The sequence below is a fragment of the Hypanus sabinus genome, chromosome 2 (assembly GCF_030144855.1).
Source record: "Hypanus sabinus isolate sHypSab1 chromosome 2, sHypSab1.hap1, whole genome shotgun sequence".
Lineage (NCBI taxonomy): Eukaryota > Metazoa > Chordata > Chondrichthyes > Myliobatiformes > Dasyatidae > Hypanus > Hypanus sabinus.
This window is the reverse complement of record NC_082707.1, coordinates 11,826,067-11,841,836: the sequence shown is the minus strand read 5'-3', so window position 1 is coordinate 11,841,836 and position 15,770 is coordinate 11,826,067.

The window sequence follows — 15,770 nt, the reverse complement described above, 5'->3', positions numbered from 1 at the left end:
AAAAATAAAAGTACAGAAAATTCTACAGATGCTGGAAATCTTTAGCAGCACACACAAAATGCAGGAGGAACTGCTCAGTTCAGCGAGCATCTATAGAAACGAATAACTTTTCGGCCTGAACTCGTTCATCAATATCATGATAATATAAATGTTCGTGTTATTTTCCAGTAATTCCCGTCAATATTTCAGAGATGCATTCTAATAGGGTGATATCAATTACTCAATTATCAGCTACTCGTTGAACATACAAATGTTCATCATCGTTCATAGAATAGTTGTGCTAAACTATTTATACTGAAATTCATTGCCCATCTAAACTAATCGGTCAGCTCATATCTAGATTGAACTTGCTCCCCTCTCTAACCTTAAAGTGTCTCAGGTAGTAAGAAAGGTTCATTATGAAAAAGTGATACTAATTATCATTTAAATAGAAAGATGACACCTTAATGCAATCTACGTTCAGACACTGGCACAATCTAGCAGTTCCTCTTTGTAAGAATTGCAAAGCATCATTAAGAAATATTCCACCTTGAGGCATCTTGGCTATGTATGACAGCTTCTTTATCTGAGTCAGCAGAAAGCTGCAGCGTGTTGAGGACACAGCTCAGCATGTCATGGAAGCTACCATCTTTGCGTTATGTATCCTTCTTTCTGCCTCGATAAAGCAGCCAATAATGATCACATTAACCTTGGGGCATTTTCCCAACATCTTTCTTTATCTCCACTCCGCAACTACACAACCTCCTACTAACTTGGATTCACTTACCAACTAACAACTTCTACTCTTCTGCACCCCTACAGCAGGTTCGTATTCTGACAATTTCCCCCTCCATTTCCAGTCTGGATTAAAGTTCGAGGCCCGAAGTCTCGACTGTTTATTTCCCAGTATAGAATCTGCCTCAGTTGTTAAATACCGAGCATAGGTCACTTTAAATTTCACAGAGAACCAATGAAATCTCGCCTCTGTTGCGTGATGAAGGACAGAGTTACTTTTTTTAATGATCACAGTGGATCAGATAGGATGTGTTTCTAATAGAAGGATTGGTCCCGAAATGTCGAGTTCCAATTTTCTTCCACAGATTGTAACTGACCCGCCAAATTTCTGCAGCAGTTAAAAACTTTTTAATATTCAAAAAATCCATATTTACTCACCTTCCGTATTGTATATCTTAACTGAATATAACCATGTCAGAGAAGACCCAACATTTCTTATGGAATAAGCAATAAACAGTGAAGTATCACAGTAGATAAACGTTAAATGGTGCAGAACCGACCACGATAAATATCTTGAATTTGGTTTATGATTAACTGTCTAATTGTCTCTAACTAGAGAGTTCTGAACACGCTGTTGCGATACCATGATCTCCAGCAAAAGTGCATCGCCAGAAGCAAAACTACTTAACGTGTTTGTCGAGGATCTCTGAGATGAGGAATAATAACAATACCAATGTTCCGTTAAAACCACATTCTTTGCACCATTGTTTAATTTGCTTTAATCATCTACAGGCAAAAAAAGTGTTGAATAACAGATACACTTATGCAGGCACAAGAGACTTAGTATATTGACTATTCTACTTTTATTCACAAACATAAAAATACTATCCTAATATGCTGAATCAATAATAGACAACGATAAAGGTACATACAACTTTCAGGTGATAAATGGTTTAAAAATTAGAGATCTAATATATAGGTAAGAACAATTTCTACAAGTCAGAGCGCTGACTAATTGTCAATCAACATTGGGTAAACTCACCTTTTACACACAATGTTTTTCGGGGGAAATGTAAATGGATGGTCGTCATGAATCGGATCCATATGTAATGGGAATATTCCTCCGATAATGATATCCCCATTCATGGATAAATCGGGCAAATTGACTTTTGCTTGACGTTTACAGAAGTTCCCTAGCGTTTCTTGTGGAATGGCGTGCAACAACAAAAACAGAAATGCTGACATGACTCCGTTGCAGGGAAATTTTTGGCTTGCAGGAAAGAACATGGATTTATAGCCTCTCGATGAAGAACTAAATATGTCTCAATGTGGTTTATATCTGCTACACAATTATCTTGTATTAAGTCTCTGATGATAACATTGTACACGAGGGGCTCATGTATTGATGTTTGTACATCTGTCTGACAGCTGGGGAAATTCACAGAGCAGTTAATTTGCACTCCCAGCAGAGCGTAAATACTTTCAAAAGAAACTAAGATGAATCTCCATTGCATTAAGGTTTTGTATTACTTAACACCTGATATGTAATTTAGACATGTGTCACCTGTTCCCATCATGTAAAACACAAATTAATTCTAGATTAACAATAACTACAGAAAACAAGTAAGTTTGCATGTTACATCAATGGAGAGAAGGGAGTTGAACTAAAAATTGACTTGTTACATTGCGTCTGCACTCCCCAAACTGAAATAGAAAGCAGTCTACAGCCAATCAAGATTCAAGCGTCTGTGGACACTAACATGACTAAAAGTATCCTAGTATCCTAAAATTATGCAAGATATTATATTGAAGCTGTCAGGCAATAAGTCTGGGAAGTAGACTGGGAGTCTGAAACTGCACAAATTTTGTTTTCTGGACGAAGGAAAACCTTCGCCACTACTACCGTCAAGACTCGTATTCAGAAGACTACGTTCTTCGCACCCCCACACTCCACACCTCACCCTATTCCTAGTATCATAGAATACTACAGCACAAAATCAGGCCGATCGGAGCATCCAGGGTCGAGAAGCTATTATCTACCAAGTTCTCATGGAGTACTTTTGGACCATAACCCTCAATAACCCATCCAATGACAAGCTAATGACAGAGTCATAAATCATTCGTTCTTCCCTACCCTTCACTTCTATACATTTACCTTCTTTACCAAAGCACAATATCTCTCGAAAACCAATCTTTCATAAACGAATTAGGGTACCTTTCCTATCCTGTGTTTTTCCAGTAATGTTCTACCTGTAAATATGTGGAAAGTTATATCTTAAGTTGTTAAGATAAAAATCTTAAATTTCTGGTAAAATTCCTCTTATAAGTCCTACGGACTGCTGGGAGGACTATAATATAATCACACTGATTTGGTCATCATTTTCCTATTCCTCAGAGTCACCAATATGACATCTGTATACAAGCTCTTTGCTCTGTTTTCTCCGAGCACGGTCGTTAAATTTTCCATGCCTCTTAATGCCCGCACTCGGCCCTTAATCCCTACTGCTCTATCACAGCTAAAGGATGGACACCCGGAACTGTAAGTTCATGCCCTTCCCTGAAACAGTTCGCACTAATGGCTACATTGTCATAATTCCACTTACTGATCCATATGTTAAGCTCAATTGCCTTTTCGACAATACTCGTTGCATTACAATTTAAACAGTAGTGCCACCTTGTTCAATAGTTTTATATCCATCTTTGCAGGTCACATAAACAACATCTTTTCCCACAACCAGTCTTTTATTTGCTCCAACAACAACACACACAAAATGCTGGTGGAACACAGCAGGCCAGGCAGCATCTATAGGGAGAAGAGCTGTCTACGTTTCGGGCCGAGACCCTTCGTCAAGACTAACCAAAAAGAAAGATAATAAGAGATTTTATTTGCTCTGATGCTTTCGTTCCCATACCCCTGCAAATCTAGTTCACCACGATCCCGTGCAGCCCTAGAAAACATTCACGCATTCGGCCTCTGATTCACTTTCAAACAATCCCATGTCTATAGTCCTCTCCTTCCTCCAACGTGTGCCCAGTGACCCAACAAAAAGATGAAGCCCTCACTTGCTCTCCACCTCCTTTAGCAACGTGTTAACCTGCATCCTCTTCCTATATTTGATCTCACTACAACAGCGTATAGATGGTAACCCTGACAGAGCAGCTCTGAAACTACTTTATCTTGAAGTAAGCACCTTTTCGCCTAAATTCACCTTGCAGGACTTTGAAATCTTTCCAACATTTTGCCTTTAGTACCCATGTGAACCACAAAATTTTGCTGTGCATTGTCCCACTCAAGATTGCTATGCATTTCAGCGAGGTGCTCACGACCGTGGCAATATATCATGGAGAAAATCTGTGTGTGGACCACTAAACATACCATCTGTTCCCTTAGCCAAGTAATGCCCTATCACTACAGGTGGCCTCGTCTCCATCAACCACACGTTTCTTTGTGAGCCACAGAGCCAAGCTCAGTATCAGTTACCTTACAGAAGTGGGTTTCCTCTGCTACATGATCACCTACCAACTGTGTCTGAAACGTTATCTCTATTACTGATGGGGATGGGAACAGGGGTGCTGTACTTTGGCTGCCTTCTCCCTCTCCTGTAGTTATGAAGTTACCTGTGCCCTGTATGCTGTGAGCAGCTAAAGTGGTGCTAGGTTTGTGAATTCTGCAGAAATTTCTCTTTTTCTGCATATATATGATCTAAACTATGATCTGATCTTAAGTTCTGAAGCCAGTTAAAAAAATCTCAACTGAATAAATAATACAAAGCATTATATTTGTTCCGTTTATTGCAGAAAAAAATGAACTAATATTACATGTATTTGTTGGAAAAGAATGTGAACCTTTGGGGTAATGCCTTCTACAGAAGTTCGTCAGATTCAGTTTTTCCAAATGAGATCTGCTTGGATTTGTGAGATGGGGCGGGGGCCTACGCTATAAAAAAACACACAACGACAGTATGCTCAGAGGGAACTCGTGAAAGATCTGATCACCTGCACCATGCCTCGACCACAACATGTTTCCGAGGTACTGAGAAGAAGATTTATAGAGATGCGTTGAGCAAGAAAAGGATAGCACGGTATAAATCATAGAAACATAGAAATATATAAAATAGGTGAAGGAGAAGGCCATTAGGCCCATCGAGCCTGCACCGCCATTCAGTATGATCATGGCTGATCATCCAACTCAGAACCCTATACCTGCTTTCTCTCCATACTCCCTGATCCCTTTTGCCACAAGGGCTATATCTAACTTTCTCTTAAATATAGCCAATGAACCGGCTTCAACTGTTTCCCGTGGCAGAGAATTCCACAGATTCACCACTCTCTTTGTGAAGAAGTTTTTCCTCATCTCGATCCTAAAAGGCTTCCCCTTTATCCTTAAACTGTAACACCTTTTCTGGTCTACCCCAACATCGGAAACAATCTTCCTGCATCTAGCCTGTCCAATCCATTTAGAATTTTATACGTTTCAATAAGATCCCCTCTCAACCTTCTAAATTTCAGTGAGTATAAGCCTAGTCGATCCGATTTTTTTTCATATGAATGTCCTGCCATCCCAGGAATCAATCTGGTGAACCTTCCCTGTACTCGCTATATGGCAAGAATGTATTTCCTCAGATTAGGGGACCAAACCTGCACACAATATTCTAGGTGCGATCTCACCAAGGCCTTGTACAACTGCAGTAGAACTTCCCTGCTCCTGTACTCAAATCCTTTTGCTATGAATGCCAACATACCATTTGCCTTTTTCACCGTCTGCTGTACCTGAATGACTGGTATACCATATCACCCAGGTCTCGTTGCATCTCCCGTTTTCCTAATCGGTCACCGTTCAGATAATAATTTGTTTTCCTGTTCTTGCAACCAAAACGGATAACCTCACATTTATCTACATTAAATTGCATCTGCCATGAATTTGCCCACTCACCTAAACTATCCAAGTCACCCTGCATCCTCTCAGCATCCTCCTCACAGCTAACACCGCCCCCCAGCGTGTCATCCGCAAACTTGGAGATGCTGCATTTAATTCCCTCGTCTAAATCATTAATATATATTGTAAACAACTGGGGTCCCAGCACTGAGCCTTGCGGTACCCCACTAGTCACTGCCCGCCATTCTGAAAAGGTCCCGTTTACTCCTGCTCTTTGCTTCCTGTCTGGCAACCAATTCTCTTTCCACATCAATACCATACCCCCAATACCGTGTGCTTTAAGTTTGCACACTAATCTCCTGTGTGGGACTTCGTCAAAAGCCTTTTGAAAATCTAAATATACCACATCCACTGGCTCTCCCTATCCACACTACTAGTTACATCTTCAAAAAAATCTATAAGATTCGTCAGACATGATTTTCCTTTCACAGATCCATGCTGTCTTTGTCCGATGATTTCACCTCTTTCCAAATGTGCTGTTACCACATCTTTGATAACTGACTCTAGCATCCACGATATTCTGACTGTGACAGGTCCTTGTGCAAGACCAATGTCTCTGTTTCTGGTTCTCGTGTTCCTCGCCACTACGCCTGAAGTGCACAGACTCATCTGCAAGCGTCGAGCCAAAGACAGTTTAGTTGATTTAGCGAAAGATAGTGATATCATACTTGGCGGTATATTCACCAGACATTTGGATCCGATTCTCCACTTCCATATGTTAACTTTAACTCCGACGAACACTGAATGCAAAAGGAGAGTTTACATCTTGAAGACCAGCACCTTCTCGACACTCCGTTTCGTAGAAATCGCTTTTACCAATTGAACAGATCTGTCGATTCTTCAGAAAATTAACATTGGACAATTTTCTCTGCCGTTGCATTGTCCAGAATTGCTGCATGGCTGCGTCTTTGAATAATAGATTTTTTCCAATGTACATTTTACGTGAACTAATGTTTTATTTGTGCCTTCATAGATATAAGTTTATTATTCAACACTTCCATTGCTACTATGTGCCTGAAACAAAATTATGGAATAAAGCATTCAGTTCTGAACGGAATAGTATACGTTCCTTCTTTTCGTCATCCGGTTGTAGTGAACTATTTAATTACACGGAGATCCTGGCAGGTCTGACGGTGTTTTATCGCTGAGGTACGGGCTAGAGGTATCCGTCTACCTACTTAGAAATTGTGCAGTCTCATGAGGATTTCCCTGCTGTTGCGCGAAAGGCAGCATCGCCCCTCGATTGAGACCTCGTATGCTCGATTCGCTACGGCTTTTTTGACTTATCGCCGCGGATACTTCTCGGGAAGCGAATCCTCTCGCATCCTGGTGGCGAGGCATTATTTAATCGGAGGTAGGCCTTACGACACCGACTGTCGGTTATGACTACGATTGTCACGATTTTATTTAGGAATGCAAAATTTTAATGTAAAGCCAGGACCAACTTTACTTGCTATAATGTGGCGTAAAATCAATGTATCAAGAAAGATCATGCGCTTCAGTTGACATGAAAGCCAAGTATGTGCAAAACAGTTGTCGAAGTTTCTAACTGTCTCATCTCGTTAGAGAGATCCTTATTCCATTCATAAGTAATTAGCTAAGGACAAAAACACATGTATCGTTTCATTAGAACACTGTTCTGAGTTAGTGCCACGGGAAACATTACCACAGTGCAGCAGCTTATAATGTTACACTTCTCCAGAAAGGGCAGTGAACATAGGCATTAAAGTGCAAGGCCATGATAGGGTAGATTGTGAGTTGAATACTCCATCTTATTGTACTAACAAAACATGCAATATTCTTATAACAGCTGAAAAGAAATTGTTCTTCTACATAATTGTACGTGCTGTCGTGAATATTATCTTCTGCCCGATGAGATGGGCAAGAATCGTGAATGTCTGTGAGGAGGGTCTATATTTATGCTATTTGCTTTACTCAGACATAGAGCCAGACATCGAGAGGAGGCTGATTGTCATGATATGCTGAGCAGTGTCTACAATGCCTTGCAATTTATTAAGGTCTCGAAGATTTATCATTCCAAGCCATGATGCATCCAAATAGGATGGTTTCCGTTGTGCAGCCATTAAATCAAATGTATATTTCGTAGAGGACATGCCAAATTGCGTCACTTTTTTCATTAGCAAATAGCTCACATGTTGTTTTGAATTCACGGTATCAATCATCAGACGAACTTACAGTTGGTCTGTTCAACCCACTCTTCTGTACCGACCATCGTGGCCTTCTCCATTACAGAAAGACCATACTTTATTGATCCCGAAGGAAACTGGGTTTCGTTACAGCCGCGCCAACCAAAATAGTGAAGAAATATAGCAATATAAAACCATAAATAATTAAATAATAAATAGTTAATCATGCCAAGTGGAAAAATAAGTCCAGGACCATCCTGTTGGCTCAGGGTGTCTGACACTCCGAGGGAGGAGATGTAAAGTTTCATGGCCACAGGTAGGAATGACGTCATATGACGCTCAGCGTTACATCTCGGTGGAATGAGTCTCTGGCTGAATGTACTCCTGTGCCTAAGCAGTACAGTATGGAGTGGATGGGAGTCATTGTCCAAGATGGAATGCAACTTGGACAGCATCCTCTTTTTAGACACCACCGTCAGAGAGTCCAGTTCCACCCCCTCAACATCACTGGCCTTACGAATGAGTTGTTGATACTTTTGGTGTCTGCAACACTCAGCCTGCTGCCCCAGTACACAACAGCAAACACGATAGCGCCCGTATATTAATACCGTACTCTGCATCTATTCGATACCTTCTCTCAAAATACCTGCCTAATTGGCAGACGAGCTTTGCTATTGCGTGTGTAATGTAATTGCACATTTGAAAAGAAGTTTCAGCTACGACGAGCATAGATACTCATTGAAATAAGTGTTCACCTGCTTTCGTACTTAAATATTTTAATCTGATATAAGGTGAATAGTAGACTACTTTACTGATGTGTCACGATGTAAAGAAGAGATATGCGCTTATCTGAGTTTTAATGTTGTGACTAAAACTCTAGCTTGCAATATCAGTTGTATTTCGTTTATTTCGGGTCGCCCGTTTACAGGGATGATACTGAGACTTTGATATTGGCGCAGAAGAGGTTGGCAACGTTAACGACTGGATTAGAGGGCATATGTTATAAGAAGAGATTGGACAAACGTGATTTGCTTTCACTTGAAAAGTGAATACTGAGGGGAAAGCTGTAGACAGAATAAAAGTTATGACGCAAGGATAGAGTAGTCAACCAACATAATTTTCAACAACCTGTATGTCTAACAACAGACGACACAAGTGTTTGGGGCTAGAATAAAAGGAAATGGCTGGATAAAACGTTTTAAAAAAGTTGTTGGTGGGTCTCTATCATGTGGTGCCACTGATTGTGGAGGAAAACAAAATGAACAAGTAAGATTTCATGGGGATACGAATACGCAGAGGATGAAGTGGGGTGGAGATCCGGACATTGTGCAGGCAGTGAGGATTAGATTAATTAGACATTTAATTACAGATATAATTAGTTCGGAACTACACAGTCAGCCGATGGACTTGTCCCTGTGCTAAACTGTTCAATGTTCCCTCTGTCATTCAATGGATAGTAGAATCAAGCCGATGAATTTTCAGTAATATCGGCGGAATTAACGGAAGATGGCAATGTGTATTTGTATTATGTACTGTAGGTGTCCGCCTACCCACAATTTTTAATTAAAATATATTGGATCCATATAAATTTCAATCACCGCCTCCAAATATAAAAACTCTGAACGAAGCATCCTTTAACAATAAAGTAACTTGCATTATTGCAGATTGACTACAAAACATCATATTGCCTAAACACACACATCGACGCAAAACAGAAGCAGGAGTCTTGGCAGAAGCTGAAAATCTTGAGTAACATAGACACAATTCTGAAGGAACTTCGAGGATGAGAGAGCATTTATGGAGGACATTGACAATTCGATACTTCGGGCGGAGACCCTTTATCAGAAATATCAGAATGCTGGCCTCCGGCGTTTCGCCCATATGCAATGCTGCAACGTTCTATTACAGTCTTGATGAAAGGACTCGGCTGGAAACTGTGAAATGAGTCGTGTTTGTTATCTGGAACTGGTGTAATAACCAGTACTAAGTGTGCATCCGCAACCTGAGTCGGTGCTGTGGACACCATTTGTCGGCAATAAGAAAATATTTACATTTTAAATCATTCACTTAATGTTTGATTCCATTGGAAAGCTGAAAACATTGAGACAGACAGACTGACACACTTTATTGATCCCGAGGGCAATTGGGTTTCGTTACAGTCGCACCAACCAAGAATAGTGTAGAAATATATCAATATAAAACCATAAATAATCAAATAATAATGTAAATTATTCCAAGTGGAAATAAGTCCAGGACCAACCTATTGGCTCAGGGTGTCTGACACTCCGAGGGAAGAGTTGTAAAGTTTGATGGCCACAGGCAGGGATGACTTCCTATGATGCTCAGTGTTGCATCTTGGTGGAATAAGTCTCTGGCTGAACGTACTCCTGTGCCTAGCCAGTACATTATAAAGTGGTTGGGAGACATTGTCCAAGATGACATGCAACATGCAGAGCATCCTCTTTTTAGATACCACCGTCAGAGAGTCCAGTTCCACCCTCAAAACATCAATGGCCTTACGAATGAGTTTGTTGATTCTGTTGGTGTCTGCTACCCTGAGCCTGCTGCCACAACACACAACAGCAAACATAATCTCATTTTACATTTATCCCACAGTTTTGGGTCTGCAAGCTTCTGACTGGCGCAGCCAATGACTTTATGCCCATAGAGAAGTAAACCAGAATGTAGATCTCTTCCCAGGCATCAGGTAATTATCAGATCCACTATGACTGCTGGGCCCCCGAGATCGCCTCGAAAACAGCACCGGCTTTGATGACGCCAGAAGAAGAATCAATTGAATATCTTCATTGTATAGGTCCCTCCAACGTTATTGTTGGCTGCGATAAGTTTCCAAATTCCATCGTACCTGCAAGGACAATGGGATGCTTCGGGATTCCGCTAGTAATATGTGAAATATTTGACTGCATTTTTGTTGCGTTAGTTCCATCTCCTTATCAGCGGGAACAGAAACATATGATTCTCATCACAAACAAGAAAAAAATCTGCAGAGGCTGGAAATCCGAGCAACACACACATAATACTGGAGGATATCAGCAGGTCAGGCATCATCTACGAGCGTATTATGGTGGACATACCGGAGGAAGCCCAGAAACTTCGACTGAACTCTTTTCCTAGATGCCTCCTGGCCTGTTGAGTTCCTCCAGAATTTTGTGTATGTTGATATGATGCTCATGGCTGGAATGAGTTGAAGTAGAAATGTCTCTTAATTTAGAACACGAAAACAATAAAGAAGTTTGCTAATATATTGAGATTTTATAGTAACTGAAATCAAACAGATATTACATGTTCTATTCTTAATGTCCACGGTAGATACCTTAAGGTTACCATAACTTTGGAAGTGGAGGGATAAGCTCATGCTACTGAATATATGCTCTCAGTGGTGTGCGTCTCAAATAGCCTCAATTAACAAAGTCCAGCTCGTTACCGTCACTTATGGCTTAGCTACTTGGCTCTTTGCTAAAGCCTCTCACAAACGTCTGTCAGATCGATCCACAGATATCGCCACACCATGGGAAAAAAAGCTACATTTGGCCAAACTCTCCTGATACCCTATACTTCATAACACAATCAGAAATCTGGATAAACATCCTATGCAGGTTTTCCAAAGCCTAAACATCATTCCTGTAATACAGCGAGCAGAACTGAATACAATAGTCCTGAAGTGTCCAAGCAGTATTTTATTACCATAAAAATCAGTAAGTATCTAACTTTGTAAATTATGTCAGTAATTGTGGCTATTATTTAGCATGCCCTTCATGTTGTATATTTAGAATAATGTTTATGTACGAACATTTAAAAACTACAACGACATGCAGAAAGATTATCAGTCACTTACATTTGGAAAACGGACCCTGGTATTCATCTATTTATTTCCATCTCGATAGGTTAGTTACTACTGCATCTGCTTCTGCCACAGCGAAAAGAGAGTACACCCCACTTTTTAGAATTATCCCCGGCCAACGGTACCAATCCAAACTCCTCACTGAATTGGTGAGAATCTGTGGCTGGAATTGGATCAGAATCCATTAAAGGTAATACCAATTATGGTAATGTCGAAATGCAAGAATTCGTGGAACATGTGGAAAAGATTGGGGATTGCATTCTCTACTCTGTGTCATTTTACGGGATCGAACCGCCAGAGAAGATCAATGAAGTTGCTCAGGTGATTGAACAGGCGTGTACTAAAGTGGTAGTGGCCTTTGTTCAAGCTGGTGAAAGGCGAATTTTATTGAATGAAATTTGGCGACAAAATGTAACCGGTAAACAATGGATCGAAAGTGAGCCCTGGGAAACAAAAAAAAATTCTCCCGCCTGAACAAAGAGCGCTTTATCTCACCGGGACTATTGGTCCAGCCAACAGAAGGACAGAGGAAGATTATTTCAGAGCGTACCTTCATAATGGCCATCCTTCAAACTTTCCTGTCAGTAATTTAGTTACGGAGCTTTCGAAAAAAATATTCACCTGCTCTTTCAGCACAAAGGTGGCAATGCGCTCCTAAAGAGCAGGTGGTATGGACAGAATGTAGCTACCTTTCAATGAAAATGTACGGGAGTTCATTCCACGTGTATAAAGCGGTCTGTTCCATTGCTCACGCACTGCACGACATGTTCATCTATGTCGACGGAGACGGACCCTTTATGAATAACACAAGCGTGCATATTGCAAATTCCAAGCCTTGGCAGGTAAGTCTATACGTCCCTTTGCAAAAAAAAGCGCTAAATCGACATCAACGACAGATATGATTTTAGTTTGCTCATTATACCATAGTATTTTCATGTGACGACTATATTATAACAAAGCATTCCATTGATGGCAATCAAACATTAATTCTCCCCGTTTTTTTCTCCCCGACAAGATTTATTCCTTCAACAAAGAGCATGGTCATACACTTACCATCACTGAATTCAATTTGCCACCACTTTGCACTTTCTTCTAGTCTGCCTAAGTCAATCAGTAGCAGTTTTACTTAGCGAATAGGACCTGCCCATGCACTATTTTCTCATCATCTGCATATCTGGCCATAATGCCAAAAATGGGATCAGCGAAATCATTAGCATACAACGTAGAAAGAACTGTTTGCAAGATCACTCCAGTGGGACACCATTACTCACTGCCAGTCAATCCGAAAATAATCTTTTCATTCCTGGTCAGTGTCTTTTACCATGCCAGTCAGCCAATACTCTATTCATTCCTGTAGTACCGTAGGCTGTCATTTTGTTTAGCACCCTCATGTGTGGCGCTTTGTCAACGACCTTGTCAAATTCTTGGCACACAACAGCCACCATTCTTTTCTATCCTGCTTGTTATTTTTTCAATGAATTCCAACAGGTTTTTTAGACAAGATTTGTCTTCAGGGAATCCATGCTGACTTTGATTAGTTTCTGTGTGCTTTCAAGTACCCTAAAACAAAATTCTTCCAACCGAATCCAACATTCTCTCATCCATTGAGGTCAAGGTAACTATCATGTGTTTTCCTTTCTTCACCCACCCTCCCTTCTTAAAAGAGTTGGGTGACTTTTCCAATTTAACAGTCCTTCAGGACCATGCCAGAGTTTTCTTGAATATTCGTTACTAATACCTCCATGAACACTTCAGCTTCCACGCCTAGAAACCTTATGTGACTTAGCTACATTTAGAGCTTTCAGTTTCGAAAGCACCGTCTCATTGGCTTTAGCACCTGCAAGCACTGTTGCTTCCTAGCTCCCTCGAACTTCCGCCATACTACTAGTGTATTCCACACTGGAGACTGATGCAAAATATCTATTCAGTCTGTCCAACATTTTCTTCATCTGTTACCATCTCTCCAGGGTCATTTTCCCGGGGCCCAATAGTTACAATCGCATCTATATCCTCTTTTATAAATGAAAGAAAGACATTTTGGTATTTTTTATGATATTATTGGCTGCTAACCGTCATATTTCATCTTTCGCCATTATGGGTTTTTTTCAGTTGCCTTCTATTGTTGGTGAGACGCCAGACAAAGTTAGGAATCAAAAGGTTGATCATGGTCCGACCAAAATGAGAAGTGTTATTACAGGACTGGAGGATCTGAATCTCAATTTGCGCAGTATACAGAACAAAGTAGATGAACTTCCTGTACAGTTGCAGGTTGGTAGGTATTAGGTTGCCGTTATCAGTGAATCATGGCTGAAGGTTCAGAGCTATGAGCATAACGTCCGAGGAATCACATTGTATCGAAAATATAGGCAGGCCGGCAGAGGGTGCGGCGTTGCTCTATGAGTAAACATGAAATCAAATCACTAGAAAGAGGTGACATAGTGTAGGAAAGCGTTGAATCACTGCATATATAAATCTATGCAATTGCCACGGCTTATGAGATAGCATTTTTAGAGAAGGTCGTGATTGATCTCACTAGAGAATCTGTATTCTGAATCAGTGTTCTGCTATGAACCAGAATTGATAAGCCAGCTTAAGGTAGAATAATCCTTTTGGGAAAATGATCATAGTATGATCAAATCTACCCTCAAATCTAAGAAGGAAAAGCTAAAGTCAGGTGACATTACATCTGATATTAAACATCAGGATGACAGTGGAGTAAGGGAAATTACAGAGGCATGAGAGAGGAGCTGGCCAAAATATACACAAGATAGAGGTTTAGGAAGAATTGAAAACTAACAGAAGGTTTTTTAGAAGCTAAAGATGCAAGACGAAAGTAAGCCTTCCCATAATAATAAAGAGGATACCAAAAATTTTATCCGATACATAACGTACAGCAAAGAGTAGAATTCGGACTGTTGGACACCAATGTTAGCGAGGTACTAATAGGGGACAACGAAATAGCGGACGAACTGAATAAGTGTTTTGCATCGGATATCAAACTGTTGGATACTAGCAAATATGGTGGACGTTCCAGGAGTCATGCTCTATGAAGATACCATTACTAAAGAGACTGAAAGATCTGATGGTAGATACGTCGACTTGTCTAGATGTTGTACACTCCAGACGTGGCTCAACAGATTGTGGAGGCATTGGCAATGCCCTTTCAAAAATCACTGAATTCCTGAATGATTCCCGGTGACTGGAAAATTGCAAATGTCCCGCCACTCTTCAAGAAAGGAAAGGGAAGAAAAAGAGAATCCATAGTTCTGTTACTCTGACATTGGTGGTTAGGTAAAAGAAGCAGTCGATTATCATACTGTAGATGAGGTCCGAGGGTACTTATAGACAAGTGACGCAATAGGCAAAAGTCAACACGATTTCCTCAAGGCGAAATACTTTATCGACATATCTGTTGGAATATTGAGAAGCACCTACAAGCACAGTACGCAAAGGAGAATCGTTTTATTCTGCGTACTTCGATTTTCAGAAGGCCTTTGACAAGGTGCCACAAATGAGGCTGCTTAACAAGCTGTGAGTCCATGCTATTGCTGGAAAGATTACTGAAACCTTTATCCACCTTCAAGGTAGCTGCACGAAGGCATAGGATTACACTAGTAGACAATGTGAAGAAGAAGCATAAGCATTTCTACAGAAACATTAAGAGCAAAGAAATAGCAAAGCAAAAGAAAGGCCCCCGGAATATCAGAAATGCCCTCTATGCTTGAGGCTGAAAGAGGCGGGGCAGTCCTTGAATTGAATTCTTTTAGGAAACGGACACAAAGTCTATAGTAGTGAGACAAATCACCAGGGAGGGGATAGGACCATATGACATAGAAGGAGCATAACGCCATGGCTGATACGGTTTCTTTTCTACTCTTCAACTCCAGTACCCGTGCTTCTTCGCGTTACTTTTTCTGCCATGTCAAAGCAAGCACTTAACAATCTCTGCCTTAATTACACCCAACGACCTGGTCTCAATAGCTGCACGTGGCAACAAATTCCACAACTTCACCATCCTTTGGTTAAATAAATTTTTCTGCATTTCTGTTTTGAAAGAGCGCCCCTCTATACTGATAAAAGTTTCCTTTTATTGTAGACTTGCCTACCATGG